The sequence below is a fragment of the Mastigoproctus giganteus genome, chromosome 9, assembly GCF_048544385.1.
Source record: "Mastigoproctus giganteus isolate SK-2022 chromosome 9, ASM4854438v1, whole genome shotgun sequence".
Classification (NCBI taxonomy): domain Eukaryota; kingdom Metazoa; phylum Arthropoda; class Arachnida; order Uropygi; family Thelyphonidae; genus Mastigoproctus; species Mastigoproctus giganteus.
In genome coordinates this window covers 117102143-117117875 of record NC_143583.1, presented here as the reverse complement: position 1 = coordinate 117117875, position 15733 = coordinate 117102143, and the positions used below count along the sequence as shown (strand labels likewise).

The window sequence follows — 15733 nt, the reverse complement described above, 5'->3', positions numbered from 1 at the left end:
ACTAATATTTAGTTGAACCACCTCTGGCCCTGATGACAGCAGCACACTGTCGAGGCATTGACAAGATCAGTTTCTGAAGATAATCAATTGATAGTTTGTGGTTCCAAATACAAATTATGGCTTCCTGAAGTTCATGAAGGGTCTTTGGTTTCTTTCTGGCAATTGCAGATTCCACACAATGCCAACATTTCTCTATAGGATTCAGGTCGTCCGGGCTGTTTCCTGGCCAGCTAAGAGTTGTAATGGACCGTTCTTCCAACCATTTTTTCACCTGTATCAAATGTAAACACATTACTGTCGAACCTCCAATACAGAAACGAAGCTAAAGTAACTACGGAGTGCCTACGTACACCTTTTGCCCGATGACAAGGAGCAGAGTTGTCCTGAAAGATGCAGTTACTTGGCAGGTTGAAATGGTCTCTAATGGTTGGCAGCAATTTGCCTTGAAATATAGCCAGGTATCCATTGTCATTTACAGAACCTTTTATAAACTGCAGGTGACCTACTCTGCGATACGAAATGCACCCCCCATATCATTTGGCTGGTAGGGAATTTCACTGTAGACACCATACAGTCTGAATGGTATTCTTCACCACGTATACAGTGAATTGTTTGTCTCCCATCAGAGCCATGCAGGTTGAATTTCTTCTCATCTGAGAAAATAACTGACTTCCACTGCTCGGGGTCCATTTGATATGCTCCTTACACCAAATTAATTGGGCCTTTTTCATTTTTTGTGTGAGGAGAGGCTTCTTCTTAGAATGACAGGCTACAAGTCCATTTTTGAATAGGTGTCTTCTGACTGTTACTGTTACTGTACTTGTTACCACTCCTGTATGTTCTTTCCATTCTCTTTTCAGCTCAGACAAAGAAGCTTTACAGTTTTTAAGGCATAAGCACTTCAAAATGAGGTCCTGTTTTGGCATAGAGACTCGTTTGCATCCAGTTCCTTTTTTCCTATCAGCAGAACCATTATTCTTGAGCTTGGAAAGAAATCTACTCACTGTCAACTGATTACAAGACATTCTATAAGCAATATGATGGGAAGAACATCCTTCCTCATGTAAAGCAACAATATCACTCTTTCTTTCTGGCGTCAACTGCACATTACTCGCCATCCTGACACAAGCAGGTCCTTGTGTCAGGATGGCCTTGAGGTTGTCACAGACATTCTCTCAGATATGCCAGACAAGCTATACTTGCTATCTGGGAGTCTAAAACGCTGATGGAACTGATATTCGGGTGACACTCAAGTCAAGTGGACCCAATTTCGGCGAAGTCCGGACAGTCTGTGACAGCCAAATCCTCTGCTTGCACCTTGACGATGGTGGGACTGTTAGTAATCCTGGGTATAACCTCCATGCACAAGTACATGGTGGGTGACCACCCAGGTGTGAACCAACGTAAGCAGGGGTCGAGGTGTGGCACCCACACCACATGGAGGAACGCCGCCCCTCTATGTTACCAGGCAGTACTAGGTGGTAGATGACTCTCATCAACCGGTGAAATACCACCACTTTGCTTATTGGAGGCTTGAAGTGGTGCTACCCATGTTTAGTCTCTAGAGCTAAGTTCCGGTCAACCTTTCCCTATCTCTTCCATCATGCAGTATGATTGATGACTTTTGAGGTTATGATGAACATCGTGGCGAGATCCAATGTTCCTTACATTTCGAGGGTACAGCTCTAAAATGGTGTTCGCAGGCCGGCCGCTAGTTAGTACACCGGACTGAACCTATTGGTAACTCTTTAGGACGCTTCCGGATCAGCTAGTGTATAATCTTGCTGCCTCTACTCTGCCAGATAGTGACTGGAGGGAGTCCGAGTAGTGTGTATGCGGGGAGCATTGTCGAGGCCACGTTATGTCAAGGATCTGGGTATATTCTTACCACATGTACGCCATATCCAAAAATTTCATTACTTCATACAGCATGTCCCACCTACTTTTCCTTACTATTGAATACACCATGAATTGTCAAACTAATAGAGCAAGCTTATCTGCGAAAAGATCTAAACCTCCCAAGGACTTCCTAATTCATTTCACAAATATACGTGGTCTCAATTCTAATCTCAACGATGTCCATTTCCACTTGCAGTCTGCCAAACCCCATGTACTTTTTCTGACAGAATCTCAGTTATCGGTTGATTCATCTACTGCTCATCTCAGATGCCCAAATTATTTGTTGTATGATTCCTTCGCCTCAAAGGTGGTACTTGTGCATATGTCCGTTCTGATATTCCCTGTCAGAGACTTGGCAATTTGGAATCTCCTCTCTTTGATCTTCTCTGGCTTAAAATCTCTCTACCTCATTGTGTCATATTCATCTGTTGTCTCTACCGTTCTCCCAACTCCACTAATCACTTGGAGCTCTTTGACTTCATCTCTTTGCAACTTGACTTTCTCCAGTCCAACTTTCCTAACAGTGAAGTAATTTTCTTTGGTGATTTTAATGTTCACAACTCCAGCTGGCTTCCATTTTCTAGTCACACCGACCCAGCAGGTCGAGATGCTGAGGCTTTTGCAATTACTAATGACCTAGTACAGATTGTTCATTTACCTACAAGAATACCGGACAATCCTAATCATACAGCCAACACACTTGATCTTTTTCTCACAAACAACCCTTCTAAGTACACGGTCGAAGTGATAGGTCCTTTAGGCACTTCAGATCACAACTTGGTGATTGTCTCTTCTCCAATGGAACCTTTATCTCATGGCTATTCCCAACCACGTGTTGTTTGGCATTACAAGAATGCAAAATGGGATGACCTGCGAGACTTCTTTTCTTCTTTTCCTTGGTCGGATTACTGTTTCAAAACTTCTGATGTCAACGTTTGCTCAGATCGTGTCAGTGAAATTATTCTTGCAGGAATGGAATCCTTTATCCCACACTCCACTTTAAAATCTCGTCCTTTATCTAAACCTTGGTTTTCCAATAAATGTGCTAAGGCTGTCCAAGAGAAGAATGTTGCATATCGTAATTGGCTTGTTTCTAATTCTTCAGTTTCATTTTCTGCCTACACCAAAGCTCGCAACAGTTGTAAAGCAGTTATTAACCAGTCCAAACTAGAGTTTGAACAGGCTAAGAGTAGAAAACTTGCTTCTTGCCCTAATGGTAGCCGAGCATTCTGGTCTCTTGCCAAAGCTATTGGCCGCAACTTTTGCCCATCTTTGCTCCCACCTCTGTCCAAACCAGATGGTTCTGTTGCCGCTTCAGCCAAGGATAAAGCTGACCTGCTAGCATCCCATTTTTCTTCCAGCTCATGTATCAATGATCTTGGTAAAACACCTCCCACCATTCCCAACACGCTCCATTCAATGCCTCCTGTGGTCTTCCGTCAAAAGGATATCAGAAGGATTTTGATGAATCTTGATGCTAACAAAGCTCCAGGTCCTGATGGTATTTCTCCACTTGTTCTCAAAACCTGTGCTCCTGAACTTACTCCTATTCTTTGCCGCCTTTTTTCACTTTCTTATTCCAAAGGTGTTTTTCCTTCTGCTTGGAAATTTGCTCATATCCAGCCAGTTCCTAAAAAGGGTGACAAATCCCTCCCATCCAATTATCGTCCCATTGCAATTACTTCTACTCTTTCTAAAGTAATGGAGAAATCAATTAACCGCCAACTCTTAAACAACCTAGAAACCTTCCGTCTGATCAACGATCACCAGTATGGATTCCGTCAGTGTCGATCCACTGGAGATATTCTGGCTTATGTTACCCATTTATGGACTAATTCAATGGAAAGGTTCAGTGAAACACAAGTAGTTGCTCTTGACATCTCAAAGGCTTTTGATCGTGTTTGGCATAAAGGTCTTCTAAACAAGCTTCCATCTTATGGTTTGCCAACTGTTTTTAGTAATTGGTTATCCAGTTTTCTCTCTGATCGCTCACTGAGGGTGATGGTAGATGGCTCTCTGTCTTCTAACTTCTCCACTAATGCCGGTGTCCCCCAAGGTTCAGTTCTTAACCCCACTCTTTTCCTCTTGTATATCAATGACCTTCTTCCATTGACTGGAAATCCTATCCATAGTTTTGCCGATGATAGCACATTGTTTTCAACTTTCCATTTTGAGAAACCTTGTCCTGCTCAATCAGCTTCAACTTCTCAAAAATCTGCTACCAATTCCTTAAATGCCGATCTTCAGGTAATTCTCCAGTGGGGCAAAGACAACTTAGTTGATTTCAACCCTTCTAAAACTCAGTCTTGTCTTATATCTCGCAAAAAGGATTCTTCTACTCCTATGTTTATCTTTAGTGACACTCCGATTTCTAGGCAAAATGATATATCTCTTTTGGGGATTACCCTGACTTCTAATCTCTCTTGGCACAAGCACATTACAAATATTGCTTCCTCTGCATCTAAAAAACTTGGTTTTCTCTTTAGCTCTCGGCGTTACTTTTCTTCCAAACAGCTGCTCACTCTGTATAAATCGCAAATTCGCCCTGCCATGGAATATTGTTCCCATATCTGGGGTGGTGCCCCCAAAACCTCTCTCAGGCTTCTTGATTCCATTCAGAAGAGGGCAGTTAGGTTAATTAATGATTCATCTCTAACAGAGTCTCTCCACTCGCTTTCTCATAGAAGCACTGTTTCTGCTGCATGCCTCTTCTACAGATACTTCCATGGGCACTGTTCTTCTGAATTGGCTTCTATAATTCCTGCTCTCTCTTTCAAAACAGTCCGAACACATGTCGCCACCAGCCAACATCCATTTACTGTCCAACTTCAAACCCACAGAACCAACTTTTCATCTTCCTCATTTATTCATTCAACTGCCGTTTTCTGGAACAACCTTCCTTCATACGTATTTCCTGAAAATTACAGAAGTTCAATCTACAGAAGTTCAAGTCCAATGTCAACAAATATCTTCTTTCGTCTTCTTAACCTCAAACCCAAGCACGGTACTAAGTACTATAGGTTCTAATACCTCTCGTGTTTGGGGTTCACATAAAAAAAAAAAAAAAAGAAAAAGCAAGGAATGACTGCAACTCTTGCAGAAAGTAACAACTGATGCAATATTACATCATCACCTACGCATGACAGTCTTATCTGATGCAATCTTTAAGAAATATTGCCATATACTTACGTTGTTCGGATTACAATTACAATTTTAAGGGGGTGATGCATTTTCTTTGAACACCATTGTAGTAGTATACCATAAATATATATAGTAGTAGTACCAGTACTACTATATATGTACTACTAGTGGTAGTAGTAGTAAACGTTAGCCAAAAAAAAAAAAAACCAGTGTAATTAATGTCATCTTTCCCTGCTTTATTTGTGTTGCTTCTGAAATTTGTCCTTCCCTTCTCTATTGGTGCACTGTTGGTAAATCTCAATCAAAACAAATCAAAACTTTTTTTTGATGGAGATTGAAAAATTTTATTGCATCAGTGTGAATTTTAGTATTCCTCCAGTATGATGTAATTTTTGATCTGCATCATTGATTACACTAGAATTGGAGAAATGTGACCACAAAAAAAATCAAATATTTCACTATTGATTGGATAAAGTCGACCATGCACCTGCTACTCTTAATGAATGGAATAGTGATAAATATTCACTAGAGGCACAACTAGTGCTTTGTAGATCACAGTGGTTTGAGTTTTGATTTTATGTTTTCATTTTGTAAAGCATACCATTTTGGCTTTTGTGTAATAATTACAGTTTATAGTGTAATTATTAGTTTATAATAATAATGATTTACATTTCTCTTGATATAATATTTTATAATTTTCTTAGTGTTAGTGGACCTTGATAATTTGTATATCTTGATTATGCATGTTTTGAATTTTGATTCCAATTTTTTATGCTAAGTTTTTTTCTTATACCTTTTTTCTTATATCATCCAGTTTTTTTATGATAAGCTTTTTCTTATTTCATCTAGATTTATCAATTTCAGTTCCATTACAGTTTGCAGAGGAACATGCATAAGTTTTGTGAATGATTTTAATCTGGCTTCATTTGCACCTGCAATTTTAACAAATCTAATTGTACACAGATTGAGTCCCCAATTTTAAAAACTCAATAGTGCAAGCATTTATGAAAATTTCTTATTTTTTTTGTGGCCTTTAATACTATCTAGTTTGCACTACTAAAATATCTAATATGTAATTGTAATACTGTAGTTATTTAAAAAAAAATGCTTTTATTCCATTTTGTTTTGACTTGACAATTTTTGGAAGTTTAACACAGCCTCCAATAGAAATTTTCTATCATATATAATACATGTCTGTGAATGTTGTTGTAATAATATGGTTTGCAAAAATGTAATTAATTATGAACAGTGTTTTGGTTTGGGCAGGAATAATGTAAAGTGGATGTAAAATTTTCTGTTGAACTTCAAGTTTGTTGGTATCAAACACATGACTGGTAAATAATTTTCCTAAATTTTTTGGAACTAGATCAAATAAATATTAAAGAAAGGCTGTATAATAATATATTAAACAAGTTCATTATGGGTGCAATATCTTCCTAGTGCAAAATGAAAGTGGTCTGAATAATGGGAATTTAAATTTGTCACTATTTTTTATAGGTTTATAATGTCAATAGATAATTTTCCTAGAAATTTAGTTATTAGGCCAAGATATTGAAATATTTATTTCAAAAAAACAATTCTTTGAGTGATGCACACTTTTTTTTTAAAAATTTTACGCACTGGTAAATTGGTTGCTAAGGTTTTTCCGTTTAATAACACCAGTTTGGAGGCTTTATATCTGATAAAATAATAAACTGCACATTCAGTAAGATATTAAAAAAAACAATATGTTATTAGTATCATGCTTTTTTGATTTTTCACCTAACAAAGATGCATGTGTAGTTTGTTTTCTGTTTTTGTATCAATTACGATGTTCAAGTTCTTCACAGAAATTGCATTTTTATACTTTTGGATAAGTCAGCTGCCAGTGAAATGCAAATCTGCCTTTGCAACACAACTTAAAAAAAAAAAACAACAACATCCAGTTAAAAAAAAACTGGGTTTCAAAAACTAGTTTGCAACATTGCAGCCTGATCATAAGCAGCTTTTCTGAGTTGCTGATTGACATTTCATATTTAAATTTGCAATTTTCCTGTTTGCTTGAAAATCAATACAGAACTTAAAGAAAACACTTTTCTTTGAAGGTAGTTTAAGTTTGTGGATAAGGTAAGGTGGTTCAAGAGTGCAAATGGCCTAAACGATCTTGCGCTTCCTGAATTAGGTGTGTGAGATTAAAAATTACTATTAAACAAATTAAAATTTTAAAAAATATATTTAAACATTTAAAATCAGTAAAAGTAATGCAAAGGTTTCTTTTATGCAATTGTATATTTAAAAATGTGTTGTATTGCACTAATAATTTTTTTCATTCTTGTATGTTTTTTTTGTAATTTTTTTAAAATTAAATTAAATGAAATTAAAAAAATTATATATATACAGTGTATATGTTAAATCTCTGATATATGACAGATTATCCATCTTTTTTATTTGATTTGACCCCTTCCCCAACCTACAATTGTAGCATAGTTTTTCTCAGGCTATTTTTACAAAATTTTTTACAGCATTTTTACAAAATCAGAGCATTTTGTAAAAATGCTCTGATTTCTTCTTAACAAATATGGCCATAAAAACACATAATAATAGTTTGCCATTATTTTTCAGTTATTCTTAAAAAAGCAAACTTTATTCTGCAGGTTTTTCATTTCCAACACAATGTATACGATGTACACAATGTATGAGGGAGTGCATCATACCCAGGAATCATACACAGGAATAATCAATTTAGAAAGAAATAAACATTAATGAATGAGCTCAAACTTTATCAGTGATCATTAAAAACATTCATCAGAAATTTATCCCATCATTCATGGCAAACTTTACCATAAGTGTTTTATATATTTGTTAAAAAAAAAATTAGATGCAGTTCTGCAAATATTGTGTTGCCAAGGTGATTTGTATGCCAATATACAGTCCCATTACATCTTCAAATATTTAATACACATGTTGCAGAAGTTGGAAAATTGTGGACTCAGTTTGGGGGAGCTGATTTTCTGTCACGAATTCCTAGACCAAAGCATGTTTCTTTGGTAATCAAAAGTCTGCTGGTTCCAAACAGAATTCATGGATAGCAGATTGCCAATTGAGTTTTCAAAAGCACTAAGTTAATTGTTATTTAAATTTAATGTAATCGTATTTGGAGTTCATCATCCAATATTTAATACATGATAGTGCTATTCTGTGAACATTTAAAAAAAGAAGTTAAGTTTATAGTACTTCTCAGTCTCACTGAAGATAAAGAAATAGATATTTGCAGACAGTGCTGGCCTTAGCAAATGCTGGGCCCGATTGTAGCATGCCGATGGGGTCCCTTGAAAAATTCAATATTAATCCCTCAATATTTTGAAATAATGAAAAAAATGAAAAACTAAAACTATTAATAATTGTTAATTATTTTTATATTATTACAATTTGTTAACAATTGACCAGACATGTTGATAATATAAACAAAACTAATCAGAAGGATATTTTTCTTGTCCATTTATTGGGAAGATCTTTGAAGACTTTCTAAAAATTTAAATTCCTTGCTTCTTCCCTTTCAGTGGATACAATAGCAAGGCTGGTGAGTCTCTCTTGAAGTGGGGTTGACCTTAGATATGTTTTAATTAAATAATTTGTAAATTTATAATTTAAATATTTATTATTTAATTAATTGTTTTAATTAATTTTAATTGGGAAAAGCTTCTTCTCCCAGGTGCTACAGTCACTGGAATTGTTAAAAATATTCTTAACGATATCAATAAATTTGAAAATCCAGTGGCTCTTTCATTAGTTGCGAGAAATTTTAAAATTTTTGAAGCACAATTCTGGAAGAATTGGTTTCAGTGATTCCATTTCCTCCACTAGCCTATGGCTATCAATATCTGCCACCTTCACAGACTTAAGCAATTAGCATTTAGCATTAGTAGAAGCATATGATGCAAGAAAGCAAGCTTATTCAGCATCAGCCAAAAAAAAAAAAAAAAAAAAAAAAAACCACAACCACTACTCCCATTTCACCCCTCCGTTCGTTCGAAATACCTGTCCAGCCGAGCCTTAAATTTATTTAGGCTATCAACTTCAACAACAAGTGATGGAAGTCTATTCCACAAACCAACTGCCCACTGGGTAAAGGCAAATTTCCGCACATCTATCTGACATCCGTCCTTCCTCAATTTGAATTTAAGCCCTCTCAGGTGATTATTCTGAGCAAGAGGAAGAATCCCATCGGCATTGAGCATGCTCAAGCCATTCAAAGCCTTATACACCTCAATCAGATCACCTCGCCGATGCCTAGTCTCCAGACTCTGTAATTTGCAAAACTTAAGCCTTTCTTCATAAGAGCAACCCTTTGTTCCATTCACTAATCTTGTTGCCCTTCTCTGTACTCGTTCCAGCAGTTCTACATCCTTCTTGAAATGAGGCCTCCAGACCTGTATACAGTACTCAAGGTATGGCCTGATCAATGCCTTACACAAGGGAATAATCACATCCCTATCCCTGCTAGAAAAATTCCTGTATATCATTGACAAGACACCATGAGCTACTCTTGCAGCTCGTCTGCACTGCTCAGAGAACTTCATATCTGCCTGCACAATTACCCCCAGGTCCTTTTCATTCTCTACCACTGTCAGCGTAGTACCACAGAGTTGATACGTTGATCTGGGGTTACTGTTTCCCATATATAGTACTTTACATTTGTCAATGTTAAACTTCATTTGCAACTTCGCAGCCCATCTGCTCAACCTTTCCAGATCCTGTTGCAGCAGCATAGCATCAGTAGTGTCCTTAACAACCCTGCCAACCTTTGTATCGTCTGCAAACTTGGACATTAAGCTTGATATACCATCATCAATATCATTTATAAATACAGAAAACAACAATGGACCCAACACTGAGCCCTGAGGGACTCCACTAATAACATTAGTCCACGTTGAGAGCAGTGTCCATTGATTACCACGCTCTGTCTTCTGCCACTCAACCATCCCTTTATCCGTAGCAGCAATTTGCCTCCAATGCCACACTGCCCCAATTTGTGCAGCAGTCTTCCATGCGCAACAGTATCAAAAGCCTTTCTAAGATCCAAATATATAATATCAAAGTTATTCCCTGCATCCAGTTCTTTTGTGACTACATCATAGTATCCAATCAAATTGGTCAGACAAGACCTGCCCTTAACAAAACCATGCTGTGTCTGAACTATAACTGAATTCTTGTCCAGATGATCCTGCAGTGCTTCTTTAACCAGTGCCTCCATTAATTTTCCTGGAACTGAAGTTAAACTAACAGGTCTATAATTACTTGTGTCAGCCTTTGATCCTCCTTTGTGAATTGGGGTTACATTTGCACATCTCCAGTCTATGGGTACCTCCCCTGAGTCCAAAGAAGCTCTCATAATTATGGCTAGGGGTTTGCTTACTTCTTTTGCTGCCTCCTTTAATATAACTGGATAGATCCCATCCACCCGGGTGCCTTTTTTATGTTTATTATCAACAATTTCTCCTCCACTTTCCTCTCAGTTATTAGAAAATCATCTAGCTCACTGTCAATTTTTACTTCACCTACGACTTTCCCCTTCCTGAATAACTCCTCATGTGTGAATGTAGATGCAAAATACATGTTTAGATTGTTAGCCACCTGAGCAGGATCCTCAACTGTTGAACCATCAACATCCAGTGGACCAATCCAGTGTGCCTAATCTCCTTTGTGACTTGGTTACAGACCAACTTATATCTATCATAGGCTTCCATGTCACCCATTAATTTGTATGTATCCCATGCATTTTTCTTCTCTGCCATATGTCTCATTAGTTCATCTGACAACCATTTAGGCCTGAACCTTGAACAATATTTCTTGGTTGGTATGTAAAGTCTGGTAGCTTCCAAGATTAGCTCCTTGAATGCTTCCCATTTTGAATTTGCTGTTGATAACATCATCAGTTGGTCCCACTGTATAGAATTTAGATACTGTCCCAGACCATCATAGTCGCCTATACGAAAGCAAAAACCCTTCCCTTTACCTCTGATGGTAGTTACCTCCTTGAGTAAATCCCACTTCAGCACACTGTGATCACTGCCACCTAGTGGTTCCTTTATCTGCAGATTCTTAATGCATGAAGAATCACTACTGATAATCAGATCAAGAGTATTACTCCTTCTAGTTGCCTCCCCAACATGCTGGTGTAGAAAACAATCATCCAATAAATCCACAAAAGCCTTGCTAGTGTTTGAGTGACCAACCCACAAATTCCAGTCAATATCTGGGAAATTAAAATCCTCCATTATAAGACTCTCTGATTTACTGGCCCATTCTATTTCCCTGTACAGTATCTTATTATACTCATCAGAGTCATTAGGCCTGTAGCACACTCCTACTCTCAATTTTGATTTACCTATGCTTATGTCACACCAAACTGACTCTACACTGCCCTGTCCATCGATGTCGACTGGCTTCACTTCTTTGGATTTTATATGTTTTTTAACTAATAGCATAACCCCTTCTCCCTTCCTATACTGTCTATCCTTTCTGTAGACGTTGTACTCCCCAAATTCCAGTTCTGCATTCCTTAGATCTGTTTGACACCACGTCTCTGATATCCCAACAATATCTGCCTTTGATGTTTTGAGCAATACCTCAAATTCATCAAATTTATTTACTAAACTCCTAGCATTGGTGTACATGCAAGTATACATGCACCTGTTTCTATTCTTAGGTACCCTAACACAACCCATGTGTTTACTTGTACCGCAATGACTTCCAGCAGTCTCTGAAATATCCTGCATCTTGTTTTTCAGGCTTCTGCTCATTCCAATAGAAGCAGTGCAAGAATCTCTTTCACCTCTGCCAGTGGCTACTATTAATCTATTATTCATTGTCTCCCCCCAAGCTAGCAGTTTTCCGACCCACCTAACACTGCCTCGATAGCATCAGCAAATATTCTTGCACCCTTTCTATTTAAGCGTATCCCATCCCTGTAGAAGCAATCTCTCCTGTTAACAAGTACAGTCCAGGCTGAAAAAAATTCTACCCCTTGAGCCTTGCACAATCTTTCCAAGGCCAAATTGATCAACAAGGCTCTCATCATATACTCCCTCCTATTGTGTCTGGCAGAATTGCAGACACTTTCAAATTCAACCCTACTTCACGGCTTTTTTTCAACAGTGACCTGTACTTGTTAAGTAATTCCACTGGTCTCCTACTCTTAATATCATTAGTGCCAACGTGTACAACTATATCACCTTTGTGCCCTTAAAAGATGATATCCGCTCTACAACGTCATGAACCTTTGCCCCTGGCAGACATACCCTGGTCCTGTTCCACCTATCCTTTTTTACAAAGCATGTTCCCCGTTTCCCTGACAATAGAGTCACCAACAACTACTAGTTGCCAACTACTAATTCGTTGTCTTCAGTGATTTTAGCATCTGAAAGTGCAGATTTCTAAATCTGCAGCGTGTTTTCTTAAGTCATCCTTTAGAATTCTTAGAAATTTACACAAGAAACCAAAAAGATTATTATGTTTTATTAACTGCCAGAAACATGGCTTTAGAACTGCAAAGCCTTGTCTACTACTTTTATTAAAGCAGTTTACCGTGTAAGCTTCCTTATAGGTTCATCAGCAGGCTCGTAATTGAAGGCCTCTTTCTTTTTTGTAATCTTTTTGTCCGAAATTCTGGAGATACTTCCAATTGTTTCGCAAGTTCTGTGGCACCAACTAGTCTGCGTGGGTAGCACAGCTGTGTCATCACTATCCTCCCCACACCGGGGGTTAAAGGCCTGGTTCGAATCCTGTCAAGGATGCGAGGAACTATAATGGGCTTTTTTTCACTCTGTGGCTGAGTCAGTCAATCTCAGGCATAGATAACAAGGTTTTTTTTCCCGCATTAACTGGGGTTTTTCCATCCAGCAAAACAGGCAAATCGACCAGAGAACACGTGCAATTTACAGACATAAATACGGGTTTATGTAATCAATTACGGGTAATAATAATAATTTTTTTTGTGGTACCAACTAAGATTTGTTTGAAGCCAATCTCTCTATACTTTGACATCCAGTGCAGAAGGTTTTAAAATGAAGAAAGAGCTGTAGCATCACTTTGCTACAGCTCTTTGAAAGAATCACTTTGTAGTTCTTTACTTACATGAAACAAAAAATCATGCCAAAATACTAATGAAACAAGAAACTTATATTCCTTGATCTGGTTGGCTAGTGATTTAGCTTCACTTCTTGCTTGGGCATCTTCTGATGCTATTTCCAAAAAGTGCATCATCGAAATCATCAACTTGATACCTTAAAGCCTTCACACTGCATTCGACACCTCCACCTTGTTTCAGAGAGAGGCTTTGCAGAAAGACCCTTCATCGCATAATTTTGGAAAACTGACCATTTGTTTGTTGATGCTGAAAAGAGCACGTACAGATGTTGAAGTGTCCCAAAAAAGGTTATTGCATCAGGACAGGTTTTGGCCATATCCCTTATAATTAGATTGTAATTGTGACAAGCACATGGTGTAAAAAATGTCCTTGAATTTTCCTGTAAAAGTCTTGCCTGAACACCTGAAACTTTTCCTTTCTTATTAGCTCCATTGTCATAACCTTCACCTTGGATATTAGTTATGTCTAATCCTAATATTTCGAGTTCCTGTTAGCATTTTAGCATTAGCATTAGCATTAGTAGAGGCATTTGATGCAAGAAAGCAAGCTTATGCAGCACTAGCCAAAAAAATAAAATAATAAATAAAAATAAATAAATAAAAAATAACCACTTCCACTTCACCCCTCTGTTCGTTCAAAATACCTGTCCAGCTGAGCCTTAAACTTATTTAGGCTATCAACTTCCACGACAAGGGATGGAAGTCTGTTCCACCAACCAACCACCCGCTGGCTAAAGGCAAATTTCCGCACATCTATCCTATATCTGTCTTTCCTCAATTTGAATTTATGCCCTCTCAGGTGATTATTCTGAGCAAGAGGAAGAATCCCATCAGCATTGAAACAGTACATTGTACAATGTACTGTTTCAGTACATTGTACAAATGTTCTTCGCTACTGCTCTTTACATTGATAAATTTTATGAACTGTTCATATACACCTACTGGTGTATATGAACAGTTCATAAAACTGTTCATAAACTGCAACGTTCTGTTGGAGACATATTGTCTGAGACATTTGTTCCTGATCAGTGCCAGAATGAGGCACAAGCTAACAGGGGAGTTGCCTGGGGCACCATTATCACAGGGAATCCAGAAAAAAAATTTATTAGGGTCTCCCATAATTAATTACATCTACCCATGTGTTTTTGTGTCTGTAAATTGTGTGTGTTCTCTGGTCAATTTGCTTGTTGTTGCTGGACGAAAAACACAAGTTTCTGGGGAAAAAATCTTGCTATCTATGCCTGAGACCGACTAACTCAGCCACAGAGTGAAAAAATCCCATTAAAGTTCCTTGCGTCATCAATGGGATTCGAACCTGGGCCTTTTACATCTGGTGTGGGGAGGACAGTGACAATACCACTGTGCTACCGGGCAGACACAGGGGCTCCAGAAGCTGATTATAGCTCAGAGTTGGCACCTCTGTCCAGAGTTCTAGGATATGCAAAGGGACTCTGAAATAATCTTTCTGCCCAGGGTGCAGGAATACCTTAATCTGGCCCTGTTCCTGATGGCCGATATCGGGTGTACAGTCAAGAATAACAGCAAAATACTCAGTGGATTTTATTGCACTAAGAAAAAGAATTTTTCTAGTGCTTCTGTGGACTCTTTTCCTCTTCCTTTTAACATAGCTACTTTGTGTGCTTTTATTCTTTTTACATTCTATAAAGAAATTATAAGGCAACAGATGATTAGTAAAAATTTTCTTCCATGTTTTGTTTCAACTTACTTGTTGTAGAATAACAAAATTTATAAAATAACTGCACTTTATGCTTTATCAGTGATCAAATGAGGAACTCCATCCTCATTAAACTATAAAGCTTCTTATATTTAACCTGTTTAACAGGTGGGTGTGAGAACAATAAGAAAATCTGTTTCGTGTAGACACTCATCGACACCGCTAGTTGGAGTGAATGATATACACACTTGATAAGAAGCAGACAGGGAATCTCAGCCTTTAATTTCTTATACATCATTGTTAATACCAACCATTACAAATGCATTGTCAGTACAAGTGCATTCGTTGCAACTCTAATCCATTATTTCTTAGTGATGTCAAAAAGGTTACCACAAATCGATTCTTGAAATTCTAATAGTACCATATTACAATTCCCACTATTTTTATAACACTAATGTCATTACTTTCATTGATAATTAAACTGAAGTTTCTATTTCCTAAATCAGGTTTTAAATTATCCTTGAAATGTGGTGCTATCGCATTGCATATTCTGAAGTACGTTTTGTTCTTTGCAGTTTGAAATTCTTACTTACCCTTCTGTCTGAAAAATGAAATTCACAACTGTCACTCAAACGATCAACTGCACAATGCACATCTATGATCAACTACCCAATGATCAACTATGATCAATTACCCAATGCATAGCTACGAAAAATGTAATGCTACTTTCTGCCTTTGCACCTTCTGTATCACCAATTTTCTTGAATGGCAATACTCGCTGATGCTGAAAATTGAAGGGCTCTTCATCTTTCTCACGATTAATTTGTAATTATGATGCCTTTCAATATCACTTAATTTGGCTATCAGTGTGCATGCACATTATTTACAAAA

General features: G+C 37.6%; 1 protein-coding gene across 3 annotated transcripts in view; it reads left to right on the top strand.

Moving 5' to 3' along the window:
• Positions 1-15733, top strand: part of LOC150080668 (fibrillin-2-like) — a 1460049-nt gene that overhangs the window by 296698 nt on the left and 1147618 nt on the right. The gene's annotated exons all lie outside the window — the stretch shown is intronic.